The sequence below is a fragment of the Nyctibius grandis genome (assembly GCF_013368605.1).
Source record: "Nyctibius grandis isolate bNycGra1 chromosome W unlocalized genomic scaffold, bNycGra1.pri SUPER_W_unloc_1, whole genome shotgun sequence".
NCBI classification, from domain to species: Eukaryota; Metazoa; Chordata; class Aves; order Nyctibiiformes; family Nyctibiidae; genus Nyctibius; species Nyctibius grandis.
This window is the reverse complement of record NW_027167472.1, coordinates 5,340,165-5,359,128: the sequence shown is the minus strand read 5'-3', so window position 1 is coordinate 5,359,128 and position 18,964 is coordinate 5,340,165. Positions and strand designations below refer to the sequence as shown.

General features: G+C 38.2%; 1 pseudogene; it reads left to right on the top strand.

The window, feature by feature from the left end:
- Positions 1–13,132, top strand: part of LOC137677097 (integrin alpha-1-like) — a 48,491-nt pseudogene extending 35,359 nt beyond the window's left edge.
- The last annotated feature ends 5,832 nt before the right edge of the window (positions 13,133–18,964 follow it).

The window sequence follows — 18,964 nt, the reverse complement described above, 5'->3', positions numbered from 1 at the left end:
AAAGTATTCAGAGGAATCCGCCGCTGCTGTTTTGCTTGGCACTTCGCCCACTAGCATTCCATAGAAATCAGAAATCGGAGCAATTACAAAAGAATTTGTAATACCGTAAATGAACACCAAACAACATAGCAAAACAATACCTATAACCCCATGCTGAGAAGCAATAATCTGCACAAAACCAATAACAAACAGTGGTAAAGCTTCCCAAAACTCCAAAAGCAACTCTGAAAAGAAATACCAGAGAATTCCACCCAAAGACCACGTTACCCGCTCCAACATAATGAATTCTCATAATGAATCCGGTCAAATCTGTTAAAACTTCAACCCTCCAAAACTCTCAGATTAAAAGTCTGTGGTTCTCCTGGGTAAGCTATTTAAGTTGGGCACCAAATAAACTGTCTTTATTTAGCCCGCATCCAGGGCTAAACAGTAACCAGTTGTTCTATCACCCAATGACCCTTCCCCAGTTGAGAAAGGGAATCGGGAAAAGGAAGGAGATTCGTGGGTTGAAATGGAAACAGATTTAATAAAATAAGAAAACCAATATCAATACTAATGCTAATATAAAATACACAGTTATACTCAGCCCATATAGTGGTCGCAAGCTTCCCACTCCCAGCAGTGAATGCGATGTCAAACACTGCGAGCACCACAGCTCCAGCGAAAGCGCAACGGTCACAACGAATGGGAGAGTAGGCCTTGGGAGCAGAATGACGAGTGAGACCCTCCAGGGATGGCGACCATTGAAGAGAGAGAGGGCCGTCCCCAGCAAACTTTCCAATTTATAGTGAGCGTGACGTTTATGGTATAGAATACTTTCGTTGGACAGCCTGGGTCAGCTGCCCTGGCTTTCACTCCTCCTAGCTTAAGCACCTGGCTAACTCGAAACTGCTAATGGCCTTGATCACTATGGAAACCCACATGCCATGGCTGGCAGCAAACTAAAACAAAGTGTCTTATCAACTTTATTCCCACTGTATCGGGTGCTGCAGTCTTCTCAAAAGTGCATCTTTTTCTGAACAGAAAGTTGATTCTATGATTCTATCCCAGTGAAACCAGGACAGTAGGGAATTTTTGTGAGACCTAGTAGTCATTTATTTACATTGTAAACATTTCTGTGCAGTATTCTAGGTGTTTTACTATATATTAAGTGAGATTCTATCAGCCTTATCTAGGCAGCTCATCTCCACTGCAATTGCCAGGCTTTGACGGTTCTCATTGGAGAAAAAAAATAAATTGCTTGCAAGACCAGTTGATTTGTATTAAGAATTATTTATCTATGCATTTCTAATATACTATATAACAAGTTTTACTGAGGCTTCTCAGTTCTGAAAATTGGAGGCGTCTGTTTAATAAGTGATAACTGTTAGATTTCCTTCTTGGTTGGGGCAAATTCAAAAAAGTGGATTCCTTCATAGAAAAGGGTTAAAATGTGAATAAGGATTCCATAGATAGATAAAAGTAGCAAATTTTTCCTCATTTTTCATTAGGTCAAGCCTTATTAATGTGCTTTTTTTCCTTTTTTTTTTCTTTTAAAATGTGCAATGTATTTCTCCAAACAGATTCCCTTCAAAATATCATTCCAATTCAATGCATCATATTTCCTGGAAAAAGCTACTATTCATGTATATGTAGCAAGGTTAGTTGCAGTCATTGCTTTTTTACCTTGTGTTTTTTTCTTAGAAAGCTCTACAGCTTTGTGTTTCGAAGTAAAACAAGGATGACTTTTCTAAACTCAGAAGTGGTTAAACAATCTGTAGAGCTGGCAGCTTTATGGATGTACTTGGTCCAGCAGTAGACTGAGTGGACTAAATAAATAGCTGTTTGTCTCTAGAGCCTGAGGATCATAAGTGAGTCATAATTCCCAGTAGTTTTGCTTTCAGAAAAGGTTTATTCTCTTACAAAATTGCCTCATACTTTAGCATGAATCACAGTTTATGCTAAACAAAAATGTCTGGCCCTCAAAGAGCAAGAGCACTGCAGAAGTTTTCTGTGATAGAGCTGGATGGGTAAAAGGAATGCACTGAGTGTTCACTGTCCCTGCATAATACAGGGATGGTGCAAGAGTAGTGGCCCTTATTTGGTCCATTTTCATTCAGTCAACTGCAGTCTAATTTTAACAAAGATGCATCTCTGAGCTGGGACTGGTGCAGGACTTACCTTTTTAGTTACTGGAAATAGTCTTTTGAATTTATTTTTAGGAGAAAGTAATTAATTGGAAATGGGTGGTATGTTTTCATACCCAGAGCTGTAGGTATTTCAGTTTCTTCAGGTCCTTTCCCACCTAGTAGTCCTGTTGCATGTGCAGATGGATATCACAGTCTGATCGGAGTGGCATATGTTGTTTTATTTTAGTGACAGTGAAGAACTACCTGAGACCTTGAGTGACAACAGAGGACACATTACAATTCCAGTAAAATATGAAGTAGGATTAATATTTGTAAGGTATCGATGCTTCTCTGTACTTCTATTTCATAGCACAATAAATAGCAGGTGTTCAAAGAGAATATAGTATTGTTTTGTTGTTGAGCTGTGCTCAGTATCTACAAATGACAGCTTCTAGTCTCATAAATAGGAGGCACAGGCTGCATTGAAAAGAGGAGTTATATGAAATAATGGAGCAGTCACTGTCCCTATCTTGCTGTAGCGCCTTTTTATCTATTTATATTTGATCTGCAGTTTGCAAGTACAACAGCAGCTTTTGTTGATTCTTGTATTTTGCTCTATTCATTGAAAGGTGTTTCAGGTACATAAGAAAGCAAACACTTCCAGCTTCCTGATGGCCATGAGTTTGTATCACTATAATATTGCATGGTGTAGGGTTTGATTTCCAGCTTCAAAAATTAACCTTAATTTTAGATTCTCAGGGGTTTGGTTTTATCAGTTCAGACATAAACTTTAATGAAGGTCTTGTAGTGTATTTTATTTTCAGAAATAGCTAGAATTCAGTTAAAAGTCATCTCTGAAAACCATTATAAATATTATCAGTAAAGTACATTGCATGGTGTGCAGGTGTAAATAATTAAGTCAAATTCCTTTTGGATGCATTTCACAGCTCAAATCCAGCCTTTGTTTGTCCCATAGGGAACGAGGTTGAATTTAGAACATGCTGGTTTTGTTCTCTTTTTACTTTGTCCTCTCTTTTATAGGACACTTCCTGTTTCACATGGCAATACTTTTAGGACAAGGAACTACACAGCTAGAATAAGAACAGCACAATCAGGCCCTGATGTATTATTTTTGGGAACAATATTTGCTCATTTCATAGTTTTATCTGAACAAAACATTTGAAATGTACATAATAAAAAGGGAGCACTACTCAGAAAATGGATGAGTTGTACTTTAGTGGAAGTAGCAGTGCACTCTTAATTGCAAGACTAGTCCTGGAGGATTAATGAAATAATGAAAAGACATATTATTAACTGCTAGAGTTTTTATGAAGTTTTTGTGCTTATTGTGTTTTGGTTTTTTTTTAACCTGCAGTGTTTTCAAAGAGCACCATGTTATAATTGCAGCAAATGATATCGTCTCTATTGCTATTAACACAACAGAGCAGATTTGGGATGAAGTTACTCTGCATTATAGGGTAAGAAACAATTAAAACTGAATGATATAGGTACTGGCTTCATATCTTCTTTTTTTTTTCTTTTTTTTTTAAATTTGGTTTTAATCACTTAATGTGATAACCTATTACTTAAGTAGCAGCTATGCAATATGTTAAACCTTCTACATAAGAATTTTGTGTTTAACACTTTTTTTTTCCTTGCTTGCTTTGTAATAAGATGAGTCAGAGGTTCTCAGAGTGGTCCATCTCCTGTGGAGTAGTTCTGGTGGGTTTTAGAGCTGCTGCCCTCAGCAGGGTAAAGAGAGCATGCCCTGGTAAATGAGAGCTTGACCTACATTCATTGCAGTTTAGAACAGATATTTCCAAAATCGGGTCAGCTTTGTAAAAGGCAAATGCCATACTCTAAGAACGTTGTCTTCCTAATGGAATGAATACTGCAAACTAAAATCACTTGGAAAAGATATTTAATGGACTAGAAGCCCAGCCTCAAGTTGCAGTAGGACTGAATTTAGTTATCTTGAGAACGTCCTTGTTGCCCAGTGTCAAATCCAAAGCTGAACAAGGGTCCCATATACAAAGGATAAAAGTGCCTGAATCAACTTTCTGTCCATAAAAAATGGGCATGGGAAAGGTCTCACTCCCACTAAACAGCAATGGCAAAGGGTTTTTTTTCCTATTTTTTTAACCCACAGTGTTTTACTCAGCTACTTTTTTTTATTCTAAAAGTTCAAATCCAGTAATCCTGAGGTTTTTTGTGGATGTTTAAGACATTAATCTCATTTCAAAATCTTTGCTTTCTGAATATAAAAGCTGGTAGACTGCAGAGCATACCACTCATGAGCGCAACTCATCTCTGCAAGCAGATTATCACAAATGAGTAGTCAGAAGACAAAAGTTAAACAAGATCTTGAGTACTTAATAAGCTCGTCCACTTCTGAGACAGGATTGCCAATTCCCCTGCCACCAATTCCACCAATGCGTTTTTTTATATCCTCGGCCACAGCAGGCCTGTTCAGAAGGAGCAGCAGCAGCTTACAGATATGTCCTGTGATCTTCTCAGGGAAAAAAGGGGAGAGGAGCAGGTGGCCTGTTGCCTCAGCACGCCTGAGGAGGAACCGGCAGGAGCCACTGTACTCAGCATTGGCTCCTCTCCCATGTTAAAGCATTTTGGGGGCTTTATTAAAAATTGCAATGAAATGACCTTAGATAGAAGTCCTGGATGGTAAGAGGATGCAGTAAACAAGATAACAAGAAGGAATTTATGTCAAAATGGCCCCTTTCATCCTGTTCATTTGATTTCCTTCAATACAGCATTCCATTACCAAAGACCACAGGAGAATGTGTCGGCTAAGTCACAACAGGCTGTTCTCAGGGGAAAAAGTAAGAGTTCATCACACTTTTTGCATAACTGACTGTGGAAATGTAAAATAAAAAAAAAACACACAGAAGAAAAGAAAAAACATAGAAAAGGGAAAAAAAAACACAGTAAAATAAGGAAATTACTAATAAAAACATTTTTTTCTTACAGATTGAAAATGGTGAATACTTTCCAATGCCAAACCTTACACTGCAGATCTTATTTCCCGATGTATCAGCAGCCAAGAATACTCTTCTCTACCTTACTGCATTGTCACATTCCCAAGTAAGCTAGGAATTTTTATTTTTATTATTATTTTAAATTTGAAACTTTTTTTTTGGTGTAAGGAACTGCAAAGTGCAAACATTTGGGATTATGCCTTGCTTCAAGGCAGATCTTGCTTTTAGTCTAAAAGACAAGATGATGGTGTTTTGAGAGTATGTAAAGATGTGCATAAGAAGACTGAGATATAAATTTTCTTAAAAGGAAACAAGCAAATTTAACATGGTGTTGAACAATAATTGGACTATAACAAGGCTAATTTGATATATTGCCAAGTGATGAGGGGTCCAGACTGAGATATGAGGGACAGGAGTTCCTTTCTTAGTTTTGCAAATGCTCTAGTTCTGCTATGTAAATCTAGAGCTCAGTCTCCTGTTCAGTTCTTTCTGTTACTGAAATTAGTCTTCCTGAATTTCTGCTCTCCGGCACTAACAATCCTCTGGCTTCTTCCTTATCTGGGGCACTGAGACATCTTGAAGGGGGTGGTAGGTCATGTCTTTCAAATGCTCTTCACTGCAGCCCTCATTTGAGGGTGATTAGTTTTTCCAATTTACTCCTCAAGCTGCTCTGGAGGAGATCACAATTACAGCAAGTCCCATGATTCCAGATCTGTAGATATTAAAACTAGAGCTATATCAATAACTGGATGGCTGAACAACCCAAATATCACTAAGTTGTGACCTGAACCTCCTTTTTTCTTTTTTTTATCTTTCTCTCAGATACATGCATGCTCACCTTTCTCCAAATATTTCACTTAGTTTTGAGGTGATGCACCAATGAAAAACAAAAGAAACAATCTAAATGAAAGTTCAAGGTTCACTTTAAAACAAAAAATTAAAAATAAAAAAAAAAAAAACAACAAAATATTTCATGTTTAGACTGCAAAGAAATTATGTCTGTTCTTAAATTCCTTCTCCCATTATTTTTGTTCCTAGGCAACCACCACATTTTGACCCAAGTTTGCACATAAGGTGACAAGTCTGCATTTTTCTGTATGTATAATTCATCTACGATTAGCTAAACAGTGATAGTAGTGTACCAAAGTTCACTGCAGGGGGTTTGCAATCCTCTTCACACTAGTAATCTGAAAGTGAATCACCTGGACCAAAAAAAACCAAATTTCCCCGCACTGAAGACACCAAAGGATTTGCCAGCTGCCTTTGAAGGAGCCATGGAGGGCTAGAAGTGCTCCAGCACCCACTCCTCCTCCCCAGGCACTACAACAGAGGCTCCTGAATCCTGCACTTAACCTTCCTGTCTGCTTGCTAAGGCAGAAGCTCTGTGGATTCCTGTGCAAAAGCTGTTTAGCTCTCTTAATAGCCAGCTCTTCCTGGTTCATGTAGTGGTCATCTTGCAGAAAGCTCTTGTTTGCTTCTACAGATGTTTAAGTAGCTGGATAGAGTTTAGGTTAAATTATCTCATAAAAAGGTCATTTGTTGTTTGAATAATGATACTTCAATACCTACACCATCTGAATTTCTTCTTCTGCACTCTCCCAATATGCAGTTTTATTGCTGTCCTGGTTTGGCCTAAACCAGGCCAATTCTGGGATGAATATATATACTACATGTAGGCTTATCATAATTGTAGACTTTGTAGGTTCTTTTATTTTTGGCAACACAAATGGTTTTCCAGTGCTGATCTTTAAGGGATCTACAGGGTAACTAGTTTGGCAGATGGCATTCTGTTAGCAAAATACAAATATTATTCTTATTGTCTGAATATCTAACCTATTACCAAGAAAAGCTCTGGAAACAAGCCAACATTAATAACATTAATAATATTTACTAACTGCAGTAAGTCGCTAAATGCAATTGTCATGGTTTAAAGCTGGGCCGGCTATTAAACCGGTGGCAGACGCTCTCTGTTAACCCTCCTCCCACCCCAGAAGGGAAAGGGAAAGGGAAAAGGGAGAGAGACTTACGGGTTGGAAAGTTAAAACCAGGCCAATACCAACGAAGGTATTCCATCCCATACACGTCATTCTCAGTATAAAGCAGGGGGGATCACGAGGGTCTCGGCCTGGTTTTGGGGGCCTCTGCCTGCTTGGGCTGCTTCTGCTGCTTCGGGCTGCTTCTGCGGCTTGAGCCTTTGGCCAGTGTCCAAAGAGGACTCTGTCCGTTTTCCTGCTGCCCCTGATCCCGATCCGTGCATCCCTGAATCCAGTTCCTGTCTGTCGCTGGGCCCAGCCTGGGCCTTCCCAGAGCCTGCCCTGCAGTGCCGGTGGTGACATGGCCGACATCGGGGGAGCTCGATCTTGGTTTTGTATATATTTGTATATATTTGATTATTCTAATATTATTATTGTACTCTTTTTCATTATTATAGTTTATTAAAACTCTTTTAACTTTCCAACCCGTAAGTCTCTCTCCTTTTTCCCTTTCCCTTTCCCTTCTGGGGTGGGGGAGAGGGTTAACAGAGAGCGTCTGCCACCGGTTTAATAGCCGGCCCAGCTTTAAACCGTGACAATTGCATTTAGCGACTTACTGCAGTTAGTAAATATTATTAATGTTATTAATGTTGGCTTGTTTCCAGAGCTTTTCTTGGTAATAGGTTAGATATTCAGACAATAAGAATAATATTTGTATTTTGCTAACAGAATGCCATCTGCCAAACTAGTTACCCTGTAGATCCCTTAAAGATCAGCATTGGGAAAACATTTCTGTTGCCAAAAAACCCTACAAAGGCTACAATTATGATAAGCCTATATATAGTATATATATTCATCCCAGATCTTTGAGCTGAGTATTTCTGCAATAGATATGTAAAAGCTTCTTTCAAACTGTATCCTATGGTAACTCACTTTGTCTTAATAGCCTGAAAAGGCATCTTTATGTAGACTAGCTATATTTTTTTATTTTTATTTGGCTACAAAACTGTATGTGGAACTGAATTTGTTGGGTTTTTTTTTTCATTTAGTAAATGTATAAATAACAGTAGCACATCTGACGGCTGAGTAAATCTTCACCTTCTATATTCCCAGTGTAACTAATAAATAATATTTTTAAAGCTTCTCATGTCCCTTGCAACTTTTTTAGACATGCAGTTGAAAATACTTTCAAATGCTATCACTCTGATCTGGCGGATTTTCCATACAGTTGGTAGAAATATAATTGATGACCCCATTTGGAAAGGATTAGCCTCTCACATTTAGATGGAAGTGTTGCAAAGTATAATTTTGCTGACATAGTTATGTTGGCATGTCAGGGGAAAACCATCATACTACCTCCTCAGCATAGTGGTACAAGTTGAGTTTCTGGTGTGAATGAAACCAAGCCATGAGAGGAGCATTTTGCCATGTTTATTATATGTCCTTCACAGAGGTGATAAAGGTCTAGGCTAAGCAAATGTTTCCAAAGTGTTGAACATACTACTGCTGCCCTCCCAGATGGCAAATGATACTGGGAAGTAAAGATACCTAAATTTTCACACACACACCATGCCCCGCTTGAAAGATTCAGGTGTCCCACGATTTGAAAGGGTTAAGAAACACTGCAGAGAAGTCGTAGCTGTGTTGGCATAAAAACGCTTCTTGCTGTTACAGGCTATGCCTCCTTTAGGAGCTCTGCTGATGCCTTTTGCTGTGTGCCTACAGTAACAGAGCTTCCTCAAGGCTAAGTGAGCTTGCAAAAACTGGGACTATTCTACCACAGCATGAATATCTCAACTCATTTTATAGACTGCAGTGTCATTTTTACGTAAAAAGCCCTAGTAATTAATATCAATTTAGTGTTGATGTCACAGAAAATCTACGATATGTATATGTACCAGTTTACATGTTTTTATTTTAATAATGTGAAAAATATCTTACTATTAACTCATGCTGGTGACTTTTAAACAGGACTGTGATACATACAGCTGTGCATCTATTAATTGTGTCCTGGTCCCATCTGCCATATCTCAAGTGAATGTTTCATTAAGAGTATGGAAACCTACCATCATAAAAGTAAGTAAATCCTATTTGCATTCGGAATAGTCTTGGGTTTGAAAAACTTAAGCTGCTGTTTGTAATGTCTATTGAAATTATATCTTTAATTTTCTTAAGTTTCCATAGTCCTCTAGTATTTGAAATAATTTCTCTTGCTATTTTTAAATTTCCTCAAAACTAACTTACATGCATTTTATTATTCTTAAAGTAGGTACTTAGAACTTAGCAGGAATTTCAAAACACATTAAAAACCACACCCCTTATTCTGTATTGATGGTCCTTTTTTTTTGCTAGTTATTTATGCATCCACAAATTCTAATTCAGCAGATGTAAGGAGGGGGTACATAGAAGTATATAATTTTAAAATAAGTTTTAATCTGGAAAGATTTCTCAGGTCTAGAAAGGGTTTTTTTGATCAAAAAGAGCAGAGAAGAATGAGTGTCACTGAAATCAGGAATAAAACTCCTTAACACTGGGTTTAGCATTAACGATCAGGCATTACTTTATTCAGTCGAGGGACATGGGGGATCGCTCCACCTAACGTGTCCACCTAGGGATAAAAGCACACTCATTATATACATTATAGAAAAACCCCTTAGACCCCTTAGACAATTGACTAGACCCCATATTAAAACAAAGTAAACGAGTTACACACACAAAAGAAACAAGTTACACACATGAACACTACAATATCAAACAAAACAAAACATACAAATTACAATCACGGACTCGACAGTAACTAATACCCTGTAACCCGTCAGCTGGCACTCCAGGTGCAAGCAAGCCTTTATCCTTTACCCTGGCTGGCACTCCAGGCATCCCCATATTAGCATGCAATCAAGCCCCTGTCCGGACCCCCCTTATATCCTTTAATACCCGATCCTGCTGGAGAGCATCTCCTGACTTACTGGATGGATATATCCTTCAGTAATGCCTTAACAAATCCCAGGGGTCTTGTTCTGAACTCACCAGATCAGGGGATCGAAGGATCTCCCCGAAAAAACTTTGGTGGTGCCGGAGTCCTCACGATCCTGTGAATCCATCGAGTGTCAGAAGTGTTGTCCCATCTGGGTCGCCAAAATTGTCACCGAAATTGGGAATAAAACTCAATGCTGGGTTTAGCATTAACGAGCAGGCATTACTTTATTTGTCTGAGGGACATGGGGGATCACTCCACCTAATATGTCCACCTAGGGACAAAAGCACACTCATTATATACGTTATAGAAAAATGAATATTCATACAATTCCCGAGAAAAGCCCGCCTATTCTAAGAAACCTTATGCATATGCTAATACATTATGTAACTGTCTTTGCGTATGCATACTAAATTGGGGAAGGGGTCTTTGGTGGTCTCTGGTGATCTCTAGTGGTTGTAATCCCCCCCATAGTTCTGCTGTCCACTGTATGACCCTGCTTCTGCACAAGCATGGTTGATGCCTTTCTGTTGACACACACACACACACACACACACACACAGAGGTCGCTCCAAGGAAAAGATACTGTTCTGGTTCTTACAGGATTTATCTCTTCTCCTGGCGCCAGAGTTGTGAATCAAGTCATTTAAGACACAACAAATATGTTGTTTGCAGTCTTGTTTATCTTTGTCCCTTCTTTGTAATTAGTGAGGAATTTAAGAGACACCTTGGATTCTCTAAAAATAAGCACAAGCAAGAGTCTTTCTGCATACCATTCCTACTGGTATCTCAGTGATAACTATAACTTTAAGCATTATCAGTCCTAGAAGCAGACACTGTCTGCAAAACATGCAGTTAGCTTCAGAAAGTGCAGTTATTTTAGCTGAAAGGAAAATTACTGAAAGGAAAATTGGTTCTGTTTAAAGGTTACACAAAGTAGGCCTCTTAGGGCCTACTTTGAGGCCTACTTTTACTAAACTGTCTGGTATCAAGAGTACACCTCAGAGCACACCTCAGTATTGTCTGATGGTTATGACAAACACCAGAATGTTGTCTATTTTCCTCAGTTGATGAATTTTTGATGCTGGGTTCCTGTTTTGTATCTTTGTTTTTCTCTGGAAAATAATGGGACAGGAGGGGGAGATACAGCAGAATTTTAGAAAGCCTGAATCTGTCCCTGTGGCCAAAGTAGTATTCCAGGATTGATTAGTATTTCTTTGAAATATCGGCTTTCTACTCTTTCAAAGCTTTATTGCTGTCTTGCAAACAGTGATGTGTGTGCTGAAGGTGACACACGTGAGCAGCTTCACTGACACATTTTTCAGCATCTCTCCCAAAACTTTAGTATTAAGTTTTGCTTTCACCCTTCTCATTTCTACAAAGCTTTTGGCTTCAAAACACCTAATTATAAACCATAGACATTTCTCTCTTCTTCCAGGCAAATATTCACAGCTTAACCCTTGTTGTGAAAGCATTACTTAGGTGTGAAAATTCACCACTGATTTTAAGAAATGACCATCAAAAACTGGAGGTAAGAACATGATAATTCATGGATTTACTCTTCATAGGATTTATTCTGCTACTGAATCATTCGTTATCATTCATTACTAGTGAACTGATCGTTAGCTGTTGTATTCAGAGTAGGATAAGTTCATTACAAGTAAGTGATTTCATATTACAGTAGAAAATGTCAGAATTAGCCAGCTGATGATACTGAAATCTTGTTACCCACCAATGCACCTGGGTGAAAAGTACTATAAAGTATTTCTGCCTGTTGCAGTATAAATGCTTCCTGCATCTATGTAAATTAAAAGCATAATTAAAATTATTCTTTTAATGAATCGATAGTATTTTTAAAATTGTTCTGGGTCATTTAGAAGTGATCCTACTTTGTACATTGTATTTACTTTATTATTTCTTTATTTATTATTTCTTTCCATTTCATTACCCGGGACATATATTTGAAACAGGATCTTTTATTTTTCAGAAGTTCCCTGTCATTTTCTTACATGCTACATCTGAAACAACATTGCACTAATGAGCTCCTATTAAAATCCAGAGTTGTTTATTCATAGGCTATTAATAAGAACTTGTATATAACATTGTAGCAGTGGTATCAGATATGAAGAGAAATGTAGAAAGAAATTTTCTTAGATTTGTTATTTATCCTTTAATACTTTTTATTCCAAGAGGTTTATGGTGGCTAATGCACTGCTTTTCTGTGGTTTTATGGGTTATCCTCATGAGTATCTTCACTGGACTTTTGATTCTTGCACTGCTTATATTTGCTTTGTGGAAGGTAAGCTGCACATTTTTGTATTCATGAAAATAAACAAATATGCTTAACTTCTCTGCCATGTCCTTCTCATAACTAGAACCTCACAGACACTAATAGTATCTAATAAGTAGAGTGAAATCTTGTAGAAACGACAAAATAACTAATAACACTACATTTTTCTGAAGTGTAATATGCAATGCTAACCAACCGAAACCTGTACTGCCAGTATGCTATGAAAATAAAAATTAAAAGAGATTTTTAGTACTATTAAGGGTTTTTTTGTTTATTAGCTTTGGCTGTGGCCTTTGATAACCAGGTTTTCTCAGTGCAAGAGATGCTAGGCCTGTGGTGTATTGCCACAAGTGGGCACTCTTCTCCAAGATAAATATTCAGTTTATACTTTTGTTAGAAGGTTACAGTTTATAATTTCAACATGCATAATCTCTTGAAAAAAATGACAAATATAAAATATTATTTATTCAACTGAGTACTAACTATTATTAAATGTTTTAGCCTTTGACATTATGTGAGCATAACAATGATTCAGTAATCACTCACTATATATTAACTGTACTCCTTTTGTCTGCTTTCATGACATGTCTCTTTAGTTTTTCCGTTCCAGGAAAAACAATGTTGTTCTTCACTGATAAAATATTAAATGACTTTTTACTGTACTGAAAGTATTAAAATAGTAGTAAGAACCAGCATATGAATGCTACCAATATGGGTTGTATGCTTAGTCACTTTTTTCTCTTCTGCAGGCTGGATTTTTCAAGAGACCACTAAAGAAGAAAATGGAGAAATGAAGAAAAAAGCCAATGCAGAAAATTTTGCTTAGGTCTGCCTCAAAACTGTTACAGTAAAATTATAAACTTAGATATACATGCAGTGGTCACAATGTTTTCTAAACTCTGGTGCATTAAAAAAGCAGCAGAACAACAAGAAGCAAGTCAAGCACGTAGGTGAATGATGCAAAGGAAGAATAAACAGCCTTATGGCATTTTGTGATACTCAAGGACATACTTTCAAGTGTTACTCATTTGTGGAGAGTAACTGAGTTCAAAGATTCTAACTTTTTTAATATGGAAAATGTGTAATCATATTTTTATATACCTATGTATGTGGAATCATTTTTCATTTCAAATTATGCAACAAGTCAGCTTGTATGTAGCAATCCCTTTTTTTTAATCATCTTACGATTTTCAAAAGGAAAAAGCATCATTTTCAAAATTTCCTCTTTATGTCAGTTCTGTGAAAGCAGACTGTCAGTAGAACATGCAAACTTTGAGAATGCACCAAATACTGTAATGACAATTCAGAAGATAGAAACACCTGCAGAATTTTGGGTGAAAATTACTGAAACACCTTGGACTTCTCTTTCTGCTCATTTTAGTGTGTCCAGCTGAACCAAGCATACACCAAGAGAGAGATTTTTATGGTCAAGAGGACCATAAAGGACTGATCCGTTAAATCACGTAACCCTTTGAACTTGAAACAGATTTTTGGCAGGCCTAAAAATGTATGCACAAAACATTCAAGCCCATCTGATTGCACACTGTACTCAAATAAGCAGGGGCACAATCGTATCTGCAAATTGAAATGTCCATATTTATGCAAAAAAATGTTTAGAGGTACCCTGAAAGTTTGACTCTTGCTGTATATCTTGGAGTAGCCAAGAGGGTGCTTCATAAACTGTCACTGTAAATTTATTGTGTAGCTATTTAATCCAATGAGTTTAAAGTGTACAAAATGATGATTAACAAAAGAGCACAGATAGGAAACTTAGCACTGGCAAGCTGCTTCTAGTATTATAAGCCACACCTCACTTTTGTTACTTATGAGTTTAAGAAGTGATGAAGAATTTGCATACTAAATAAGCACTTAAATTATGTTTATTTTGTGTCAAAGATTAAAAGTTTATATGAGGATACACTGAAATGCAGATAGCAAAAGATTTCTTTAAACTTAGAATATTCAGGTTTTTTCTTTTATGCACTTGTTTTCCTTCCATGACGATCTCTTCCCAGGTCTCTTGGGCTGTGCGTTGTCCTCAAGAGCTTCCTACATTACACGCAGCCACACAAAATTAACAGAAGAAAATGCAGGCCCACAGGCAAAGTGCAATGTTGCCTCAGCATGAGATGACTCAGTATTGATTGCCACTAGATCAGAAAATGTTGAGGAACACTTCTAAAGGTGTACTCATTTGCAGAAATGCCTTTGCCTTGCTAAGGAAGCCAGGATAATTTGTTCCTCTTCTTGGTACAAATTTCACTGAAATGAAAAAAATCACCGGAGTTTTTCAAAAGGTTTTAACTTAGCAGATAGGCTCCACTGACTTTATAGTAATAGCTTAAAAAGCAGTAATATATTTTATAAAGATTTTTTTTTGTTTTTAAGCAGAGACCATAGATTGGGTTGAACATGCTGGCAAGTACAACTCTGGAAATGTGCCAGAAGATGCTTTATTGTTTGAAAGATGCTGTCACTCTTAAGTCCCTTCTATTTAGTTCCTAAATTAGAGAGAGTAGTTATTGGGAAAGGCTGAGACTTATGTGAATGCAGCAAGTAGGATTAAGTTTGAAGGTGTTTGAAATTACTCCTTGTGTCTGTGGGAAAGGCAGTTATTTCATAACAAAAGTCTGCTGAAGGTAGTAGCATGACTCAGAGAAGAGGGCAAAGCCCACCATGGGAACACTGTGGGTGGCTGTGCTTTGTGGAGCCTGGGAGAGCCACCAAGTCAGTAGACTTGCTTGCTGTGCTTGTCTGCACACCTGAAAGCGCACCCGATCCAAAGGGGTACAAGATGAGTTGCCCTGGTTCTGAACACAAAAGGAAAACTTGAATGGAAGCAAAAAAAATGACATAGAGAAGTTGTGGATAAGATCCTTGCTTCATTCATCATGTGAGTTAAATTGTCCTTGAAGGAAGGCAAAAATCCATTTGTTGAACAATGAAAATAAATTAATATTTGCAGAGGTGTTTTCAGTCCCATGTGAGATGCAGGTTTTATTTTAAGAAAATGTGTGATTTTGCCAATTTGAAAGATTTAAATGGCACTTGTCACCGTAGCATCTGAATGCCTCAGAATTATAAATGGTTTATCCTTATAGTATCTCTGTAAAAGCATAGCAGTGCTATTATCCTATTATGGTTTTGTAAAGGAACAGAATTATGAAGGAATTGTGACTCACCTATGTACACATAGAAAGTCTGTAGTAGCAGAAGAAATATTTATTATTATTCAGCCAGTTTGTTAACGATGAGGTCATTTTTCCTGGCTTCATAAAATTAATCACACTAAGTTGTACAAGCCACACATCATCTTTATCTAGCATACTTTTTTTTTGTGTTTCACTTTTTTGTTATGATAATCTGTCAACCAGAGCTTTTTGCTTTTCTGATGACATTTCATGTCTTATTTTAGAGCATCAGCCTAACTGAAAAAAAAGTCAATAGAACAGTCTATTTCCCTAGATAAAGACTACACACAAATACATAAGTATTTTATCAATGAAAAGTATGTTTGAGATCAGTGTTCCATTCTTTTTAGACTCACTTTGCACTGTAAAAGCAGTAATAAGCTTCATATAACCACACTGCTTTCCTTTGTCATCATGCTTTTTCCCTTTTCATGTTTGTCCTATTATCAGATTTTCAATTAATTATAATATCTATTTAAAATATAAGTATGTAAAGGGAATAACACTATAGCACATTACTCTTACACAGGCTAAATTAGTAAAATCACTATTTTTATCCATAGAGCCTTTCCACACAGCACTGCAAGAGCAGTATTTTACTGCTTTTCACTATATAAAGCAGAAAAGCCTACTGAAAGCAATATTGCAAACATCAGGAACATCTCATTGAAATTTGGCAGGCACAAAAACAGAACAGCATGTAATCTGTTTTGTTCCTATAAAAAGACACATTAGGGTTGTAATATGATTCTAATAACTAGCAAGCTAAACATTTTTTCATTCAAATAAAAGCCTGTAAAAAAGGAAAAAATAAATTGGGTATATAACCAGATCTTAAGTGATGGAGGGAGTCTGGCTCAGCTCAGTTCCGAACTTCAGCACTGAAGTAGCTAATGTTAGAGGGAAGGGACAAGCTATAGCGTAGAACAACTCTGGAAAGGAGCAAGAGCTTTAATCTATCACTCCTGCTTCAATTTGAGGCTGTTCTAGAGATTGTCAATCCCCTATATAATTTTAGAAGACTTGAAAACAGCATCTACATTAGAGCAATCTCCCTGGGCTGCTGCTTATGTTCTTGTGCTTGTATGGTGTCGCTCTAGGTCTGTATTTTGAGCCCTTGCTGCAGACAGAACCCACCTATACTGACCCCTTACCTGAGCCCCGAGAAAGAGAATCATAATGTACCATTGTTAATTATACCACTTAACAGGAATGAGATGTCCCTGTTCTGCAGAGCTTGAGTAGGGGGAATCCACCTTCAACTGTAGCCAAGGGTTTTCATTTTCTCACTTGGCACAGAGAGGCTGGAGTTAGGGACACTATAATCTAATGAATTCCACATAGTCGAATTGTTTTAATTTCTTGGATTAACTATTCTATAAATTATGATCCTATTTAAAAAAAAAAAAAAAAGCAGAGCAAGAGAATCAGAATGTACCATTGTTAATTATACCACTTAACAGGAATGAGAAGGAATTTCCATCCTTTCTAAGAAAGAGAAATCACATTCTGCACAGAATTTTCTTTTTCCTGTAAAATTATTCCATGTGTTTTACTGATTTAAAAAAAAAATTTAAAAGTGTCTAGTGAACCTCCTGTGTAGTTTGTTTGCTTTTCAGTGATATAAGATGAATATAAAGGAATCTCAGTACCTAAAACCAAATCCATCTGCCTGTCAATAGAAAGCTATTGTAGAAATAAGTGTTCTTGCACAGCATAACATCAAGGAAAGCTTGAATATGGTCAAGCTTTCAGAAATATATTACCATTAATTGTATGGATTTTGTACTTATAGCCACATTTGAAAGTTTTTCAAAGGACCATATGACTTCCTGACATAGACTTGTTTTCATGACATTCTATACATAAAAGTTGAAGACACATTCACTCATTTAACCATTCTTCCTATCCAGTAATTTTTCCGTACAACTTACTCCTGTGACCCAAATAGTCTGTTGTCTTGCATAATTGTAAATGATTCACAGAATCACAGAATCACAGAACATTAGGGATTGGAAGGGACCTCGAAAGATCATCTAGTCCAATCCCCCTGCCAGAGCAGGATTACCTAGATCATGTCACACAGGAACGCGTCCAGGTGGGTTTTGAATGTCTCCAGAGAAGGAGACTCCACAACCTCTCTGGGCAGCCTGTTCCAGTGTTCAGTTACCCTCACTGTAAAGAAGTTTTTCCTCATATTTATGTGGAACCTCCTGTGTTCCAGCTTGCACCCATTGCCCCTTGTCCTGTCAAGGGATGTCACTGAGAAGAGCCTGGCTCCATCCTCATGACACTTGCCCTTTACATATTTATAAACATTAATGAGGTCACCCCTCAGTCTCCTCTTCTCCAAGCTAAAGAGACCCAGCTCCCTCAGCCTCTCCTCATAAGGGAGATGTTCCACTCCCTTAATCATCTTCGTGGCTCTGCGCTGGACTCTCTCTAGCAGTTCCCTGTCCTTCTTGAACTGAGGGGCCCAGAACTGGACACAATATTCCAGATGCGGCCTCACCAGGGCAGAGTAGAGGGGGAGGAGAACCTCTCTCGACCTATTAACCACACCCCTTCTAATACACCCCAGGATGCCATTGGCCTTCTTGGCCACAAGGGCACATTGCTGGCTCATGGTCATCCTGCTGTCCACTAGGACCCCCAGGTCCCTTTCCCCTACGCTGCTCTCCAACAGGTCTGTCCCCAACTTGTACTTATACATGGGGTTGTTCTTGCCCAGATGCAGGACTCTACGCTTGCCCTTGTTATATTTCATTAAATTTCTCCCCGCCCAACTCTCCAGCCTGTCCAGGTCTCTCTGAATGGCAGCACAGCCTTCTGGTGTGTCAGCCACTCCTCCCAGTTTTGTGTCATCAGCGAACTTGCTGACAGTGCACCCTATTCCCTCATCCAAGTCATTAATGAATATATTGAATAGTACTGGTCCCAGTACCGACCCTTGAGGGACTCCGCTAGACACAGGCCTCCAACTGGACTCTGTCCCATTGACCACCACTCTCTGGCTTCTTTCCTTCAGCCAGTTCACAATCCACCTCACTACCCGATCATCCAGACCACACTTCCCCAGTTTAGCTGCGAGAATGCTGTGGGAGACCGTGTCAAACGCTTTACTGAAATCAAGATAGACCACATCCACAGCTTTACCATCATCTATCCACCGGGTAACATCCTCATAAAAGGCTATCAGGTTGGTTAAGCATGACTTCCCCTTGGTGAAGCCATGTTGACTGCCCCTAATGATCCTCTTATCCTTGATATGCCTAGAGACAGCACCAAGGACAAGTTGTTCCATTACATTTCCAGGGATGGAGGTGAGGCTGACCGGTCTGTAGTTACCCGGGTCCTCCTTCTTGCCCTTTTTGAAGACTGGAGTGACATTTGCTTTCCTCCAGTCCTCAGGCGCCTCTCCCGTTGCCCATGACT